The sequence below is a fragment of the Odocoileus virginianus genome, unplaced genomic scaffold (assembly GCF_023699985.2).
Source record: "Odocoileus virginianus isolate 20LAN1187 ecotype Illinois unplaced genomic scaffold, Ovbor_1.2 Unplaced_Contig_8, whole genome shotgun sequence".
In the NCBI taxonomy this organism is placed as follows: domain Eukaryota; kingdom Metazoa; phylum Chordata; class Mammalia; order Artiodactyla; family Cervidae; genus Odocoileus; species Odocoileus virginianus.
This window is the reverse complement of record NW_027224325.1, coordinates 1,871,197-1,889,803: the sequence shown is the minus strand read 5'-3', so window position 1 is coordinate 1,889,803 and position 18,607 is coordinate 1,871,197. Positions and strand designations below refer to the sequence as shown.

General features: G+C 39.7%; 1 non-coding gene and 1 pseudogene across 1 annotated transcript; both read left to right on the top strand.

Moving 5' to 3' along the window:
• The first annotated feature begins 2,631 nt into the window (after nt 1–2,631).
• Nucleotides 2,632–2,704, top strand: TRNAR-UCU (transfer RNA arginine (anticodon UCU)). Its single transcript has one exon. It is a non-coding gene; the product is annotated as a tRNA-Arg (tRNA).
• An 11,364-nt stretch (nt 2,705–14,068) lies between these two features.
• LOC110123519 (ribosomal protein eL22-like 1 pseudogene) lies at nt 14,069–17,967 on the top strand (annotated as a pseudogene).
• The last annotated feature ends 640 nt before the right edge of the window (nt 17,968–18,607 follow it).

Sequence of the window (18,607 nt, the reverse complement as noted above, 5' to 3'; positions counted from 1 at the left end):
CCCCAGTGGTAACCAATAGTTTAATTTCTGTATCTGTGACTCTGTTTCTCCTTTGTTGTATTTATTTATTCGTTTGTTTTATTTTTTTAGATTTCTCATGTAAATGATAACATCCAATATTTGTCTTTGTCTACCTGACTTATTTGACTTAGTGTAATACCCTCTATATCCACCCATGTTGCCTCAAATGGCAAGATTTTCTTTTTTTGTTTTGCTGAGTAATATTCTATTGTATGTATACACACACACATATGTGTATATGTTGTTGTCTAGTCACTAAGTCACGTCTGATTCTTTTGCCACCCCATAGACTGTAGCCCACCAGGCTCCTCTGTCTGTGGGATTTCTCAAGCAAGAATACTGGATTGGGTTGCCATTTCCTCCTTCAGAGGATCTTTTGACCCAAGGATCAAACCCATGTCTCCTGCATTTGCAGGTGGATTCTTTACCACTGAGCCTCTAGGGAAGCCCACTATATGTATATATGTACACCATATCTTCTTGTTAATTCATCTGTTGATGGACACTTTAGTTGCTTCTATATCTTGGCTATTATAAATAGTGCTGCAGTGAATATCAGTGACTTCCCAGGTGGCTCAGTAAAGAAATGTTAGAGAATGGTAAAGAATCCATCTGCCAGTGCGGGAGAGTCTGGAGACTCAGGTTTGATCCCTGGGTCAGGAAGATTCCCTGGAGAAGGGCATGGCAACCCACTCCATTATTCTTGCCTGGAGAATCTCATGGATGGAGGAGCCTGGCAGGCTATAGTCCATGGGGTCCCAAAGAGTCAGACATGATTGAGTGAGTGCACATGCATGAATATCAGTGTGCTTGTGTCTTTCAAAGGAAATTACAAATATTAATAAGCTTCCCCCTTAATAGTTCAACATATTCATCACTAACTGCGTTCATGCGTGCTCAGTTGCTCAATCATGTCCAACTCTTTGTGACCGCATAGATTATACCCACCAGACTCCCCTGTCCATGGGATTTCACAGGCAAGAATACTGAAGTGCTTTGCTATTTTCTTCTCCAGGGGATCTTCCTGACCCAAGGATCAAATCCATGTCTCCTACATTGGCAGATGGTTTCTTTGCCACTAAGCCACCTGGGAATCCCATATCACTAGAGTTCAATATTTGTTGATGATATTTTTTTCTTTTCAGGAAAATTTAAGTGAATATATTTTATAGTTGTAATTGGTAATATAAACTTATTATGGTCAGTGACTTTACCAGAGCGAACTTTTGATCATTATAAGAGAAAATTTTGTAACTGGAATATTATATAATAATTTATTTCTCCATTTTATTTTGTTTGGACAGTACTGAAATGATTGATCAAAGTAAGTACTCACAAATATAGCAGATTTTAAAAATACCTCATGTAATTTTAGGAAATTAAATCCAAATTTTGTAATTTAGGTCACGCTTCAGTGACATTAATTCTAAAACTGGAAGGAAGTATATTAAACGTTTTTCTTTTCAGGTTGGAGTCATATCTAATAAGAGCTCAGGTTTTTTTCATACATGTAATAGTTGGGCATAACTAATCCCAACTAATAAAAAATGCTAGAAGTATCTATGAGTATTCGCTGATTTTTATACAACTGATCATTGCAATGTGAAGAAAATTTGTTCCAAAAAAATGAACCTTATACATTTATTAAGTGCTTTTTTTTTGGATGTCCTGTGTTATCTGCTCATGTGTTTATTTTAAAACCTGGATTTTTGAGAAGGAGCTACCATCTACCTAGTCAACCACGTATTAAGAAGTTTATATTACGTATACAGCAACGCAGAAGAACTCTATTCAGAAAGCTGAGTTTCTGCCAAGGGAGGACCCTAGAATGCCACACTTAGGAATCAAAGGAGGTCCCTGGCAGTCAGGTTCAGCTGTCATAGCAGATTAGTCTTTCTAATCCCTGCCTGGGAACGCTCTGCTCAATACTGTCTGCTGTGGTGCAGGAAGCCAGGCCTGCTTCTTTGTGCGAAGGAGGGCGCCACCAGCCTGAGGACTGCAGAGGGCAGGGCAGCTATTGCTAGGGTAGATGGTTTTTTTTTTTTTTTTTTTTTGCTTCAGGGCACTAGGCTAGTTGGAATGCCTTGGAGAGTCCAGCTGGAAAAAGTCACAAAACCCACGCAAGGCATCCTAAATAACCACTCTTAAATTAAGGTAGAGGGTTGCCTCTTGAAGAGGTTTAGGACCTTCAGTCCAAGAGTGATTGGCACTTCATTTGATTTTACATGGAGGGAAAAAAAGAGTTTTTAGGATATTTGAAAACTGCCCCAGTGACCTGGTTTCATTGGAATGGGCCCATTCTCTTCTGAGGCAGTCATGCTGCAGTTGTGGTTTGGCAAGAAGAAAAGTATTTTTGGAGTAGGGAATATGTTAGCTTGGAACATAAAGCTCACAAGACCTTGAACAAGTCATGTAACTTCAGTTTCCTCATCAGTAAATGGATTCTGTGGTAGGACTGTGTAAAATAATCTATGTGGAAGTACCTAACACTAATTCTTAACATATATTACTAAATCTGAATAGTCTCCTAAGTAAAACAGATATTCCTTAACATACCAACAGATGCTCTGAGTGAGGGAGGGAAGATAGAGGGAGGACTACTGGGGGATTTCCCTGGTAGTCCAGTGATTAAGACTCTGTGCTTCTAATGCAGGGGGCCCAGGTTCCATCCCTGGTCAGGGAACTAGATTCCACATGCTGCAGTGAAGATTAAAGATCCCGCATGCCCCAACTAAGACCTGGTGTAGCCAAAAATAAAATATTTTTTAAAAGGAGGAAATTTTTAATTGAACTATTACAAAATAAATTGGATGGTTCATGTAATTATAGCTATTATTACTTCACCTTTTAGAATTGAAAGAGATATGAAATATCACCTAAGATAATGCTAAGGTAAATACATGTAACTTGCGCTTTCTTATGTCTGCTGTTAGATTCTGTGTACTTCTGATGAGGGCTTCCCTTGTGGCTCAGTCGGTAAAGAATCTGCCTGCAATGAGGGAGATCTGGGTTCGATCCCTGGGTTGGGAAGATCCCCTGGAGAAGGGAAAGGCTACCCACTCCAGTATTCTGGCCTGGAGAATTTCATGGACTGTATAGTCCATGGGATCACAAAGAGTCAGACGTGACTAACCGACACTTTCACTTTCACTTCTGGTGAGGCCAAGTCACAAGTTGGCCTTAAACATATACAGTGAAATGAAATGAAATGAAGTCACTCAGTTGTGTCCCTTGGATTTTCCAGGCAAGAATACTGGAGTGGGTTGCCATTTCCTTCTCCAGGAGATCTTCCCAACCCAGGGATTGAACCTGGGTCTCCCGCATTGTAGGCAGACGCTTTACTGTCTGAGCCACCTCTTGTCCGCCTAACATTCATTCCTCCTTTTTATGTTTATAGCACCTGGTTTCCCTCTGTCATGCCCAGTTCATCTGTCCTTGGGGAAAAGAGTCCACTCCAGCTCCAGAAGTGGACTTGCCAACCAGGCTCTGCCAGTCAGAGCATTACATGTATGGCAGATCCCATTGATTGGCTAACCTAATTCCCATCCTCAATCCCCTTCTTCCCAGCCCAACTCAACTAGAGAGTCTGGAAGAGCAAAATACTTGGCTCCCAACCTCCCTTGAAGGTAGGAGTAGCCTTGTGACCCACTTATGATCAGTGGGTCATAAGCAGAAGTCTGCCAGGTGCTTTTGGGAAAACTTTTGCTTTCTCTAAAGAGGAACATTTTCTTCCCATAGCATCCTTTTTCCTGCCTAGAACCTGGATGTGGTTTTTTGGAACTGCAGCAGCCATCCTACCAAAAAAAAAAGAACTATAGAAAATGTCAATCCATTGAATCATCAGCAGTGACTTTCTACTCCACACATCTTTTAATATAAGGAACGTGCACTTTATTTTATCAGGTTTGCTGTTGTCTGCAGTTGAAGGCATCTCTAATTGATAAAATCTCTCCTTGGCTGTACTGATTGATTCAAGGATGGCCATGTGACTCAAGTTAGAGCAATCAGAGCCAGTGAGACTCAGTTTTAGGACTTTCACTGAACTGTAAGAATAGAAGTTCTCTATCTGTAGTGCTTAAACTCTTTTTAACAATTTGTGACCCCATGGACTGTAGCCCGTCAGGCTCCTCTGTCCATGGAATTCTCCAGGCAAGAATACCGGAGTGGGTTGCCATTCCCTTCTCCAGGGGATCTTCCTGACCCAAGAATTAACTCCAGATCTTCTGCATTGCAGACAGGTTCTTTGCCATCTGAACCACCAGGGAACCTGAAAGTAAAGAAAAGATATTTGCCAGCCTAGAACGGCTGGCAGCCAACTTGCCCCAACATGGGATCAGCAGGATGAGAATGAAGCCAGTAAATAGGAAAACCCAGATGAGATAGAGAGTGAATTATGATGATAGCGTTTGAATCCCTGATCCAGATTTGCCTAAACTGAGGCTGCCTCTGGACTTTTTAAATGCAGGATGCAATAAATCCCTCTTTGGCTCAAACTTGTCTGAGATATGAGTTTTCTGTCATGTATGGTAACCTGACTTAATACTTCACAGCGTATTACCTGTGCTGCAGCTAGTCCATATTTTCTCCTGCCTTCACTGCCTCAAGTAACTAAGAGCAGGGCTTAATATTTATCCCTTTTTATGAGTTCCTTCCTCCCTCAGTTTCTCTGTCGATGCTTTTGTGGGCCCACCCCTCCTGTCCATGTATAAATACAGGCCTCTCCTCTGGGTGAGAAGAGATGAAAGATCCACACATTTCAGCAGAGACTTTCCAGCACAGGGCAGCAAAGTGCACATGTTTCTTCTCCAAAATTCATGAAGAAGTTGTTCAGAGAGGTAGGAAAGGGAGACTAGAAGACATTGCTGGGAGGAAGGATAATTTGATTTATTAGAATTCAATTGTTTCAACTCCCCACTCTCCTTACTATCATGGTCATACAGTAAATATAGAAAGAGGGAATTCCCTGGCAGTCCAGTGGTTAGGTTTCTGCGCTTCCACTGAAGGGGGCCCAGTTACCCACCAAAATAGAGATCAATGTGTTTCTCTAGCCTTCAGAATTCTATCTGCTGGCAAGCATTCTTTGATCATCAAAATAAAATGATGGTTGAATCAATTTGATAGCAACAAACCAAGTTTTCAAGGCCAAGGGATGGCAGTAGTCTGGTCCGTTGTCAGGAGAGTCCTAACCACTGGACTACCAGGGAACTGCTGGTAAGTACTGTGTTTGAATTTTCTGCCTTCAGGCTTTCACTCCCACAGTTCCAGCAAAACTGCCTTTGCTGATAAGTACACATTGCCAAATTCAGTGGTCAGTTCTTGGTCTTTTTCCTTCACCTGATTGACAGTATGTTACACAGTTGTTTGGAGTTCAGGTAGTGAGGCAGTCAGGAGTATGGACTCTTAAGCCAGCAAAGGCTCAAAATTAGAGCTCCAACCACCACAGGCTGTGTAACCTGGATAGGGACCTTTAAACTCTGTGCCTCAAAACATGGGGGTGATAATAATATCATCTAATTCGTAGTGTTGTGACGATTAAATTGTACCAAGAACAGTAGTGGGAGTAATAGCAGTGGTATACTTGCTTGACTTCGCTTCCAGAACCTCATATTCGCTCATCTTTTCTCTGACTTCACTAGCTGCTTCTCCTAAACTGTTTTGCTGCATCCTTCTTATTCGCCTGATCTCTCAAGGTGCCTCGGAGCTCTGTCAGTGTACCTCTTTATCTGCATCACTCTCTTGGTGAGCTGACCCAGCCTTGATTTTAAAAACTATCCGTGGTGGACACTCTGATGTACCTTCAAGGAAGGACTTGTGCCCCAGCTGCTGAGGCTGCTGTCAGTGGACAGGCTTCATCTGTCCGTCCTCGCAGGGATTACCTCAGTTGGCAGAACCTCCTCGCCTGAGGTCGTCCTACTGGGGGTGGTCGACATTTGATAACTGGTTGAGGCAAGAGTATCAAGGGCTTACTCTCTCAGCCTCACATAGGACAACTCTGTCAGGCCATTTCAGCTCCAGAGCTTCTCATGTAGTCATCTCGGGTTGTCAGGCCTGCATCATAGCTCACCTCCCTCCTGCCTTCCAGAGATGTTGATTCCGATGACATTCTCTATTCAACCTTCTAAACACTGAAGTCTGCCTTAGAATCTGCTTCCCCCAAAATCCAAATGTGATGCTATTTATATGTTGATAACTCTCAAATTTTACATCAACAGTCTAATCTTCTCTGAACTCCAAATGATAGAGTCAACTGTCTCCTTGGAAATTTAACAGACATCTCAAATTTAACATACCTAAAATTGGGCTCTTTTTTTTAATTAATTCTTTGTTGAAGTATAGTTGGTTCACAATGTTCCAGTGTACAGCAAAGTGATTTCATTATGTAGATATAGATATAAGAATATATACTCCTTTTCAGGAAGCAACCTAGATGCCCATCAGCAGACGAATGGATGAGGAAGCTGTGGTACATATACACCATGGAATATTACTCAGCCATTAAAAAGAATTAATTTGAATCAGTTCTAATGAGATGGATGAAACTGGAGCCCATTATACAGAGCGAAGTAAGCCAGAAAGATAAAGATCATTACAGTATACTAACACATATATATGGAATTTAGAAAGATGGTAACGATAACCCTATATGCAAAACAGAAAAAGAGACTCAGATATATAGAACAGACTTGTGGACTCTGGGAGAAGGCGAGGGTGGGATGTTTCAAGAGAACAGCATCGAAACATGTATATTATCTAGGGTGAAACAGATCACCAGCCCAGGTTGGGTTCATGAGACAAGTGCTCAGGCCTGGTGCACTGGGAAGACCCAGAGGGATCGGGTGGAGAGGGAGGTGGGAGGGGGGACCGGGATGGGGAATACATGTAAATCCATGGCTGATTCATGTCAATGTATGACAAAAACCACTGCAATGATGTAAAGTAATTAGCCTCCAACTAATAAAAATAAATGGAAAAAAAAAAGATAGGAAAAAAAAAAAGAATATATACTCCTTTTCAGATTCTTTTCCATTATAGGTTATTGCAAGATATTAAATATAGTTCCCTGTAATAGGTCCTTGTGTTTTATTTTATATACAGCGTATATATGTTCATCCCAAATTCCTAATTTATCCCTCCCCCCTCTTCCCCTTTGGTAACCATAAATTTGTTTTCTGTGTCTGTGAGTCTATTTCTGTTTTGTAAATGAATTCCTTTGTATCATTTTTATTTTTTAGATTCAAAAGTGATACATATTTGTCATTCTCTGTCTGACTTAGTAGGATAATCTCTCGGTCCATCCATGGTGCTGCAAATGGCATTGTCTTATTCTTTCTTCTGGCTGAGTAATATTTCAGTGTGTGTGTGTGTACCACATCTTCTTTATCCATTCATCTGTTGATAGACATTTATACTGTTTCCAAGTCTTGGCTATTATAAATAGTGCTGCTATGAACACTGGGGTACATGTATCTTTTCGAATTTAGAGTTTTCATCTTTTCTGGATATATGCCCAGGAGTGGGATTGTTGGATCATATGGTAACTCTGGGTTTAGTTTTTCTAAGCAATCTCCATGCTGTTCTCCATAGTGACTGTACCAGCTTACATTCCCACCAACAGTGTAGGAGGGTTCCTTTTTCTCCACACCCTCTCCAGCATTTGTTATTTGTAGACTTTTTGATGATGGCCATTCTGACTGGTGTGAGGTTTTGATGTGCATTTCTGTGATAATTAGCAATGTTGTACATCTTCTCATGTGCCTGTTGGACATCTGTGTGTCTTATTTGGAGAAATGTCTATTTAGGCCTTTTGCTTATTTTTTTGATTAAGTTGTAAATCTGCTCTTAACTTTCTCATTTCCAAAACTTTTCTTCTTCTCCCAGTAAATAACAATTCTTTCAGTTGTTCAGACCAAAAACTGGTAACAGTACTTAATTCTTCTGTTTACTTCATACAGGTGTACCCTAATTCCTGCTATCAGTAAATCCTATCTGCTGTACTGTCAAAGTATATTATAAACCACTTCTCATTTCCATTGCTAACAGCCTAACCTACACCACCATTATCTCTGCTTTGGACTAATTTTATACTCTTCTAATTGAACTCCCTGCTTGTCTTTTCCTCTTCTACATTCTGTTTAATTTATCTATTATTGTGTGTGTGTGTCAAAATACAGATTTTGTTGTTGATGAATAGTTGATTTACAGCATTGTATTAGTTTCAAGTGTACAGCATAATCATTCAGTATTTTTGCAGATTATGTTCCATTATGTTGTTATTGTTTAGTTGCTAAGTTGTATCCAACTCTTTGTGACCCCATGGATTGTAGCGCTCCAAGCTCATCTGTCCATGAAATTTTCCAAGCAAGGTTACTGAAGTAGGTTGCCATTTCCTCCTCCAGGGGATCTTCTCTACCCGGGAATCAAACTTGCATCCCCTGCACTGGCAGGTGGATTCTTTATGGGTGAGCCACCGGGGAAGCACTGTATCCCTTGTAGGCTGTTGCAGGGTAATGGGTGTAATTCCCTCTGCTGCACAATAAAGCCTTGTTGCTTGTTCACTTTCTATGTAGTAATTTGTATCTGTTAATCCATTCCCTAATTTGCCCCTCCCCACTTCCCTCTCCCCTTTGGTAAGCACAAGTTTTTTTCTATATCTGTGAGTCTGTTTTTCTCCGTCTGTGTTTCTGTTTTGTATATACATTTAATTTGTATTTTTAGATTCCACATATAAGTGATATCACATACATTTGTTTTTCTGTCTAACTTACCAGTCCATCCATGTTGCTGCACATGGAAGTATTCATTATTTTTATGGCTGAGTAATATTCCATTGTGTATATATATACTACAATGTTATATATATATACACATGGTAGTTCTGTTAGCTTTTTTTTTTAATCTTTTGGCCATGTATGTGGTGTGCATGTTGGATCTTAGGTCCCCAACCAGGGATCAAATCCTGGGCCCCTACAGTAGAAGCATGGAGTCTTAACCACTGAACGGTCAGGGAAGTTCCTATTTTTAGCTTTTTGAAGAACCACCATACTGTTTTCCATAGTGGCTTTGCCAATTTTTTTTCCCACCAACGGTGTACAGGGGTTCCCTTTCCTCCAAATCCCCTTCAACATTTGTTATTTGTAGAGTTTTTGATGGCAGTCATCCTGACAGGTGTGAGGTGATACCTCATTGTGGTTTTGATTTGCATTTCTCTAATAATTAGCCATATCAAGTATATTTTCATATGCCTATTAGTCAGAATCTCTATGTCTTCTTTGGAAAAATGTCTGTTCAGGTTTTCTGCCCAGTTTTTTATTGTACTGTTTATTTTTTTAATATTGAGTTGTGTGTGCTTTTGTATAATTTGGATATTAACCTGTCATTGGCTGCATCATTCGTAAATATTTTCTCCTACTCAGTAGGTTGTCCTTTTATATTATTGATGGTTTTTTATGCTGAGCAAAAACTTTTAAGTTTAATTGGGACCCACTTGTTTATTTTTGCTTTTATTTCTTTTGCTTGGGAGATTAATCCGAGAAAATATTGCTATGATTTATGTCAAAGAGTGTTCTGCCTGTGTTCTCTTCTAGGAGTTTTATGGCCTCGTGTCTTACATTTAGATCTTTAAACCATTTTGAGTTTATTTTTTATGTGGTATGAGGGAATGTTCTAATTTCAGTGTTTCACTTGTAGCTGTCCAGTTTTCCCAGCACCACAGTTGAGGTGACTGTCTTTTCTCCATTTTGTGTTCTTGCCTCCTTTTGTCATAGACTATTTGACTCTAGATGCAGGAGCTTATTTTTGGGCTCTGTTCTGTTCCATTGATCTATGTGTCCATTTTCGTGCCAAATCATGCTGTTTTTCTATATTCTATTTTAGATCAAGTAACTAGAATGATAGTACTAACTATAAATCATATCATGTCACTCTTTGGCTCAACACCCTCCAGTGTGAGAAGAAAAATAAAATTGATAAATCTCTATCCAGACTGAATAGATATACACACACACACACATACACACACATATACAGTGGAATATTATTCAGCCTTATAAAAGAATGAAATTCTGATACATGCCACATCTTGGGCAAACTTTAAAAACATTTTGCTAAGTGAAGTAGGTCAGTCACAAAAGCGCAAATGATGTAGATTCTACCTATCTGAGTGGTATCCAGAGTAGTCACATTTTGTTTAGTTGCTAAGTTGTGTCCAACTCTTTTGTGACCCCATGGACTGGGGTCCACCAGGCTCCTCTGTCCATGGATTTATCAGGCAAGAATACTGGAGTACATTGCCATTTTCATCTCCAGGGGATCTTCCTGACCCAGGGATTGAACCCGCGTCTCCTGCTTGGCAAGTGGATTCTTCACTGTGGAGTCACCAGGGAAACCTATTTAGAAGGGAAGTCACATTTAGAAAGACATGAAATATAATGGTGGTTGCCAGGGCCTGGGGGTAGAAGGGAGTAGGAAGCTGTTGTTTAATAGGTATAGAGTTTCAGTCTTGCAAGATAGAGAGTTTGGGAGATTGGTTTCCTAATGTGAATATACTTAACACTATTGAACTGTACACTTAAAAATAGTTAAGTTCAATTCAGTTCAGTTCAGTCGCTCAGTCATGTCCAACACTTTGTGACCCCACAGCCGCAGCACGCCAGGCCTCCCTGTCCATCACCAGCTCCCGGAGTTTACTCAAACTCATGTCCATTGAGTCGGTGATGCCATCCAGCCATCTCATCCTCTGTCGTCCCCTTCTCCTCCTGCCCCCAATCCCTCCCAGCATCAGGGTCTTTTCTAATGAGTCAACTCTTCACATAAGGTGGCCAAAGTATTGGAGTTTCAGCTTCAGCATCAGTCCTTCCAATGAAAACCCAGGACTGATCTCCTTTAGGATGGACTGGTTGGATCTCCTTGCAGTCCAAGGGACTCTCAAGAGTCTTCTCCAACACCACAGTTCAAAAGCATCAATTCTTCAGCGCTCAGCTTTCTTCACAGTCCAACTCTCACATCCATACATGACCACTGGAAAAACCATAGCCTTGACCAGATGGATCTTTGTTGGCAAAGTAACGTCTCTGCTTTTTAATATGCTGTCTAGGTTGGTCATAACTTTCCTTCCAAGGAGTAAGCATCTTTTAATTTCATGGCTGCAATCACCATCTGTAGTGATTTTGGAGCCCAAAAAAATAAAGTCTGACTGACAGTGTTTCTACTGTTTCCCCATCTATTTGCCATGAAGTGATGGGACCAGATGCCATGATCTTAGTTTTCTGAATATTGAGCTTTAAGCCAACTTTTTCACTCTCCTCTTTCACTTTCATCAAGAGGTTTTTTAGTTCCTCTTCACTTTCTGCCATAAGGGTGGTGTCATCTGCATATCTGAGGTTATTGATATTTCTCCCAGCAATCTTGATTCCAGCTTGTGCTTCATCCAGCCCAGCATTTCTCATGATGTACTCTGCATATAAATTAAATAAGCAGGGTGACAATATACAGCCTTGACGTACTCCTTTTCCTATTTGGAACCAGTCTGTTGTTCCATGTCCAGTTCTAACCATTGCTTCCTGACCTGCAAGAGGCAGGTCATTAAGATGATAAATTTAATGTTATGTGCATTTTACCACAATTAGAAAAATATTTTAATTAAAAAAGAGCAAAAGAAGTAGTGGAGCTAGGATTCAAATCCAGGTCGCCTGCTGACAATGCATGCTCCTAACACTAGGCTACACTTGTCCTGCAGGTAGTAAGACCCATGGGACTTAGAAGGTTGTTCATCTGGCAGCCCATCTTGCCAGAGCATGTCCCTTTGATTCCACTTACATGAGGTATCCAGAATAGGCAAATTCATAGACAAAAAGAATAGAGGTTACCAAGGGCTAGAAGGAAGAAGGAATGGTGAGTTACTGTTTAATGGGTACAGATTTTCCAGTAGAATAATAAAAATGTAGATCTCACACCATAGAACATTCTTTTCTCTTGTGACATGACATCTAATAACTGAATAGTGCAAATGGTATTGCCAGAATAAACATTTTTCTGATCACTGCTTCTTGAAATTCATGAGGATTCTTTAATTCATAATGAGGTTATAGTTCATTTGGACCCAGACTTACCTATATTGTTATATCCTAATAAAGCCCAGTCTGAAGATCTCTGCAGAGGTCTTTCAGGGGTTTACTTAAGCTCCCACCTACTTTTCATAAATTCTTGTTGTTTAGTTGGTAAGTTGTGTCTGACTCTTTGTGACCCCATCCTTTTGTCCATGGGGTTTCCCAGGCAAGAATACTGGAGTGGGTTGCCATTTCCTTCTCCAGGGGATCTTCCCCACCCAGGGATTAAACCCCAGTCTCCTGCATTGCAGGTGGATTCTTTACTACTGAGCCACCAGGGAAGCCCCTCATGGATTCTTACTAGGACTTTAAAGACCTTAGATTACCTTGTTATTTTATGTCCATCAAATACATAGTTAACATTTTGTTGCATCTAAAGATGAAGTGAGCTGTAGGACTGGTATCAGTCCATTTAATTTTTTAGCTAAAATATGCTAAGTTTTTAGTAGAGCCAGACATCCTGGAATGTGAAGTCAAGTGGGCCTTAGAAAGCATCACTACAAACAAAGCTAGTGGAGGTGATGGAATTCCAGTTGAGCTCTTTCAAATCCTGAAAGATGATGCTGTGAAAGTGCTGCACTCAATATTGCCAGCAAATTTGGAAAACTCAGCAGTGGCCACAGGACTGGAAAAGGTCAGTTTTCATTCCAATCCCAAAGAAAGGCAATGCCAAAGAATGCTCAAACTAATGCACAATTGCACTCATCTCACACGCTAGTAAAGTAATGCTCAAAATTCTCCAAGCCAGGCTTCAGCAATATGTGAACTGTGAACTTACAGATGTTCAAGCTGGTTTTAGTAAAGGCAGAGGAACCAGAGATCAAATTGCCAACATCCTCTGGATCATTGAAAAAGCAAGAAATTTCCAGAAAAACATCTATTTCTGCTTTATTGATTTGCCAAAGCCTTTGACTGTGTGGATCACAATAAACTGTGGAAAATTCTGAAAGAGATGGGAATACCAGACCACCTGACCTGCCTCTTGAGAAACCTGTATGCAGGTCAGGAAGCAACAGTTAGAACTGGACATGGACCAACAGACTGGTTCCAAATAGGAAAAGGAGTACGTCAAGGCTATATGTATATTGTCACCCTGCTTATTTAACTTCTATGCAGAGTACATCATGAGAAACGCTGGACTGGAAGAAGCACAAGCTGGAATCAAGATTTCTGGGAGAAATATCGATAACCTCAGATATGCAGGTGACACCACCCTTATGGCAGAAAGTGAAGAGGAACTAAAAAACCTCTTGATGAAAGTGAAAGAGGAGAGTGAAAGTTGGCTTAAAGCTCAACATTCAGAAAACTAAGATCATGGCATCTGGTCCCATCACTTCATGGCAAATAGATGGGGAGGCAGTGGAAACACTGTCAGTCAGACTATTTTTTTGGGCTCCAAAATCACTACAGATGGTGATTGCAGCCATGAAATTAAAAGATGCTTACTCCTTGGAAGGAAAGTTATGACCAACCTAGACAGTATATTAAAAAGCAGAGACATTACTTTGTCAACAAAGGTCTGTCTAGTCAAGGCTATGGTTTTTCCAGTGTCATGTATGGATGTGAGAGTTGGACTATAAAGAAAGCTGAGCGCTGAAGAATTGATGCTTTTGAACTGTGGTGTTGGAGAAGACTCTTGAGAGTCCCTTGGACTGCAAGGAGATCCAACCAGTCCATCCTAAAGGAGATCAGTCCTGGGTTTTCATTGGAAGGACTGATGCTGAAGCTGAAACTCCAATACTTTGGCCACCTCATGTGAAGAGTTGACTCATTAGAAAAGACTCTGATGCTGGGAGGGATTGGGGGCAGGAGGAGAAGGGGATGACAGAGGATGAGATGGCTGGATGGCATCACCGACTTGATGGACATGAGTTTGAATAAACTCTGGGAGTTGGTGATGGACAGGGAGGCCTGGCGTGCTGCGATTCATGGGGTCACAAAGAGTCGGACACGACTGAGTGACTGAACTAAATTGAACTGAACTGATCCTAAGTTTTCAAAGAAAGGTTACAATTGTGTCAAGCCAAAGCTCATTACCTAGGGCATGATTTATGCCAAGAGGGCAAAGCCCTGACTTGCAGGTTTTATGGAAGCTTTTCATTTTCCAGGCTTATTTTCAAGCAAGAGGATTCTTGGCTAGGACTCCTAATTATTGCCAGCAGTGGGTCCCCCAATTTTTCTGTTGTTGCTGTTTAACAAAGTTCTCAGTAACTCACCCTCTTCTTTGAAAACCTAAACATGACCAGGCATTGTGTGATGCAAATTTTGTTCTCCAATCTTCTCCTTCAATCTGGAACTAACTAATTATTATAAACCTTTTTTGTTTGTTTGTTTGTACATGCATGACCTGGACCTAGACAGGCCCTTGGTATTCTGACTCAATTTCATAGGAATCTGACTCAGTTTTTACTCAAAGCATGGAGACTAGTTGCTTAACACAGCTCCCTCTAATAATAGGTTTATAATAACTTTTTTGATGTTGATTTTTTTAAACTGGGTACCTTTCAAACCCCGGTGGATTGCAAAATGCCCCTTCTTTTCCTCCTCTTCACCCTGGTCTGGGCTACCATCCACTGGGGGCCTGTCTTAGTCCTTTCAAGTTGCTGTAACAAAATCCCACAGACAAGATAAAGTTTTTATAAACAATAGAAATTTATTTCTCACAGTTCTGGAGGTTTGGTGTACAAGATCAGGGTGCTAGCATGGTCCGGTGAGGACTCCTGTCCAGGTTGTAGATGTCTCATTGTGTCCTCACATGACTAGGGATCTCTCTGGAGCCTCTTTATAAGTTACTAGTATGATTTATGAGGATCTCTCCATAACTGAAGCACCTCTCAAAGCCATTACCTACTAATACTACCACCTTTGGTGTTTAAATTTCAACACATGAATTTGTGGGGTCCACAGACATTCAGACCATAGCAGAGTCTGTCCTCATTGGCTATGAGCTAATTCTCCAATAAATCATCTGGTCTCTTTCAAATTCCCTGCCAGTCTTCAAGATGATGCTGCAGAAAGACAAGAAGCCTGAGAAGTCAGCCTGGAGGTTTAATTTGGACCCAACTCATCCAGTAGAAGGTGGATTTTTTATTCTGGAAATTTTGAACATTTTTTTGTTAGAGAAAGTTAAAGTCAATGGAAAAGCTAGAAATCTTGGGAATGTTGTTCACATTGAATGCTTCAAGAATAAAATGATTTTTCCTGAGAAACAGTTCTCCAAAAGCTATTTGAAGTATCGTACCAAGAAATATCTTAAGAAGAACAATCTTCATGGTTGACTTTATGTGGTTGTATCTGACAATGAGACTTATGAACTTTATTACTTCAAGATTAGTCAAGATGAAGGTGGATTTGAGTCTGAGGATTAGGTAAAACTGCCCCTTATAGGGCTTTGTTTAGTAATAAAACAAATGAGGCATACAAGAGGAAGAAACATCTAGAAACAGACTTTTAGTTCATTAGTGAATAAAAAACATTGTACTCTGTTTTTTAAAAATGAGTCATCCAGGAAGGCATACTTGGACTGATTTACCTATGCTTACTTCCACCCCATAGTTCTATTGTTGCACATAACAATACTTTGAAAAACCAAGAGCTTTGCAAACCATACAGAAAACCCTAGACCCCATGCAAAGCCTTCTCTGTGGAGGTGAAAAAGGTAGCACCACAGCAGTGTCACAGAAGGTCTGCTAAAGCATAAATTTTAAATAAAGCCCAAAGTTTTATAGCATAATATCCCAAATGTTCGTGCTTTGATAAAAAATCACTCATACCAAGAATCAGGAAAATATCTCAATGTGAGTGAGAAAAAGCAATAATCAGAATACCCGTATCTAGATGGTATAGGTGTTAAAATGACTTGTCAAAAAAAGACTTTGAAGCAACCATCATAATAATGTATCAGTGAGCCATTTGAGCACACTTGAAACCAATGAAAACAGAAAGTAAAGAAATAGAAGATAAGGAAGGGGTGAATTGAGATTTTAGGACATAAATATAAAATACAATGTGTTCAAACAAAAAGTTCAGTGGATTGGCCCAATAGTAGAACTGTGGAAAGAATCCATGGACTTGAAAATAGAACAATAGAAATTACTCAATCTGAACAACAGAGATAAAAATAGAAAAAAATGAACATAGATTCAGGGCCTTATGGAGCTATATAAAAGATCTTAGTGTTTTGGCACCAGAATCTTGGAAAGAGGGCAGAGATTAAAAAGCACTCAAAGAAATAATGACTGAAAATTTTCCTAAGTTCCCTGAAAATTTGTCCAAAAAACATAAGCTTACAAATTCAGGAAACTGATGAACCCAAATACCATCAACCCCCAAACTCTATGCCAGGCCACATCACAGTCAAATGTTTGAACACTAAAAGCAAAGAAAAAATTCTTGAAAGTAACAAAAGAGAAAAGATGCAATATTTATAGAAGATAAGCAATTTGAATGACAGCAGGTTTTCTTATCAAAATCCATGGGGGCCAGAAGGAGATGGCACATTTCTCATGTGTTAAAAGAAATGTCAACCCAGAATTCTATAACCATCAAACATATCCTTTAGGTATGAAGGAGAAACTGAGACTTTCTCAGAGGGAGGAAAATTAAGAGAACTTTCCCAGAAGACCTAACTTAAAAGAATGGCTAAAGAAAACTCTCTAAACAGAAAGAAAATGATGAAGAAATCTTGGAACATCAGGAAGGAAGAAAGTGCAACACAAAGATTAAAAGTATAGTGACAACATGTTGAGATAAAGAATACTTTGAGGAACTTCCCTGGTGGTCCAGTGGTTAAGAATCCACCTTCCAATGCAGGGGATGTGGGTTCAATCCCTGGTTGGGAACTAAGATCCCACATGCCACAGGACTACTCAACCAGAGCACTCTAGATCCTACGTACCACAACTGGAGAGAAGCCCGTGTGCCGCAAGGAAGATGCCAAGTGCTGCAGCTGAGACCCAACAGCAAAAATAAATAATATAGAAGCAACCAAAATGTCCACTGACAGAAAAATGGATAAAGAAGATGTGGTACATTTATACAATGAAATATTACTCAGCCATTAAAAGAATGAAATAATGCCATTTGCAGCAACATGGATGGACCTAGAGATTGTCATACTGAGTGAAGTAAGTCAGACAAAGAAGAACTGTTGTATGATATCCCTAATATGTGGAATCTAAAAAGAAGCAATGCAAATGAACTTACAAAGTGGAGACTCACAGAGAACGAACTTGTGGTTGCTGGGCAAAAGGGATAGTTAGGGAATGTGGGATGAACATGTACACACTGCTATATTCAAAATGGATTGGGACCCTGTGGACTGTAGCCCACCAGGCTCCTCTGTCCATGGGATTCTCCAGGCAGGAATACTGGAGTGGGTTGCCATTTCCTTCTCCAGGGGATCTTCCCAACCCAGGGATCGAACCCAGGTCTCCTGCACTGCAGACAGACGCTTTATCCTCTGAGCCACCAGGGAAGCGGGATCACCAACAATAATTAATTGTAGAGCACATGGAACTCTGCCTGATGTTATGTGGCAGCCTGGATGGGAGAGGAGTTTGGGGGAGAATGGATACATGTATATGTATGGCTGAGTCCCTTTTGTTGTTCACCTGAAACTATCACAACATTGTTAATCAGCTATACCCCAACACAAAATAAAAAGTTAAAAAAAAAGACTACTTCGAATTGCTATTATAGATGGAGAGAAGTCCCACTAACCCATATCAGAGAATTTAAATTGTGTTTTTGGAAGTCATTATGATTTTGTTTGATACTTTCTTTTACAGTATATCCCATTTATACTGACTGATTAAATCATGATGAATTGTTTTTTTTTTTTACAGCCTCCTTGCTTTTTTTAAAAAAGTATTTATTTATTTGACTGTGCCAGGTCTTTTTTTTTTTCGTTTATTTTTATTTAATGAATTGTTTTAACTTTGTGATTTTAATTTTCTATTATATTTGTGTTCACTATGAAACTTTAAAAAATATTAATATGAAATTTTAAATTGTCTTTAAAAAATCAATGTAACTTAACCTAACCCTATAGGAGTGAAATCATTATGACCAGCTCAATAAACACAGAGAAAAATATTGTCCAAAAAAGTAATTAAAGGAATATTCAATTAGAAAGAGAAAGTAGGTCATGGGCGAATTCAATAAAATATAGACTTTAGAATCAGAAAGACCTACATTCAAATTATGATCATGTCATAAAATTTCCTGAAAATTGTTTAACTCTTCAGAGACTGTTTCTTCTTTTGTAAAATGAATTGTTTAGAAGATTAAAGGAGGCACTGCTTATCAGCAAGCTCTCTAGCACATAATAGAGGCTCAATACATAACTGTTACTGATAACATTTACATAGGGTATATATACATCCTTAAAAGTCCTGTACTAGTGGAAGACATAAAAAGAAAGGACCTGTTTGGGAAAACATATGAATACTTATATTATTAAGAAGTCCCAAAAGCTTAAA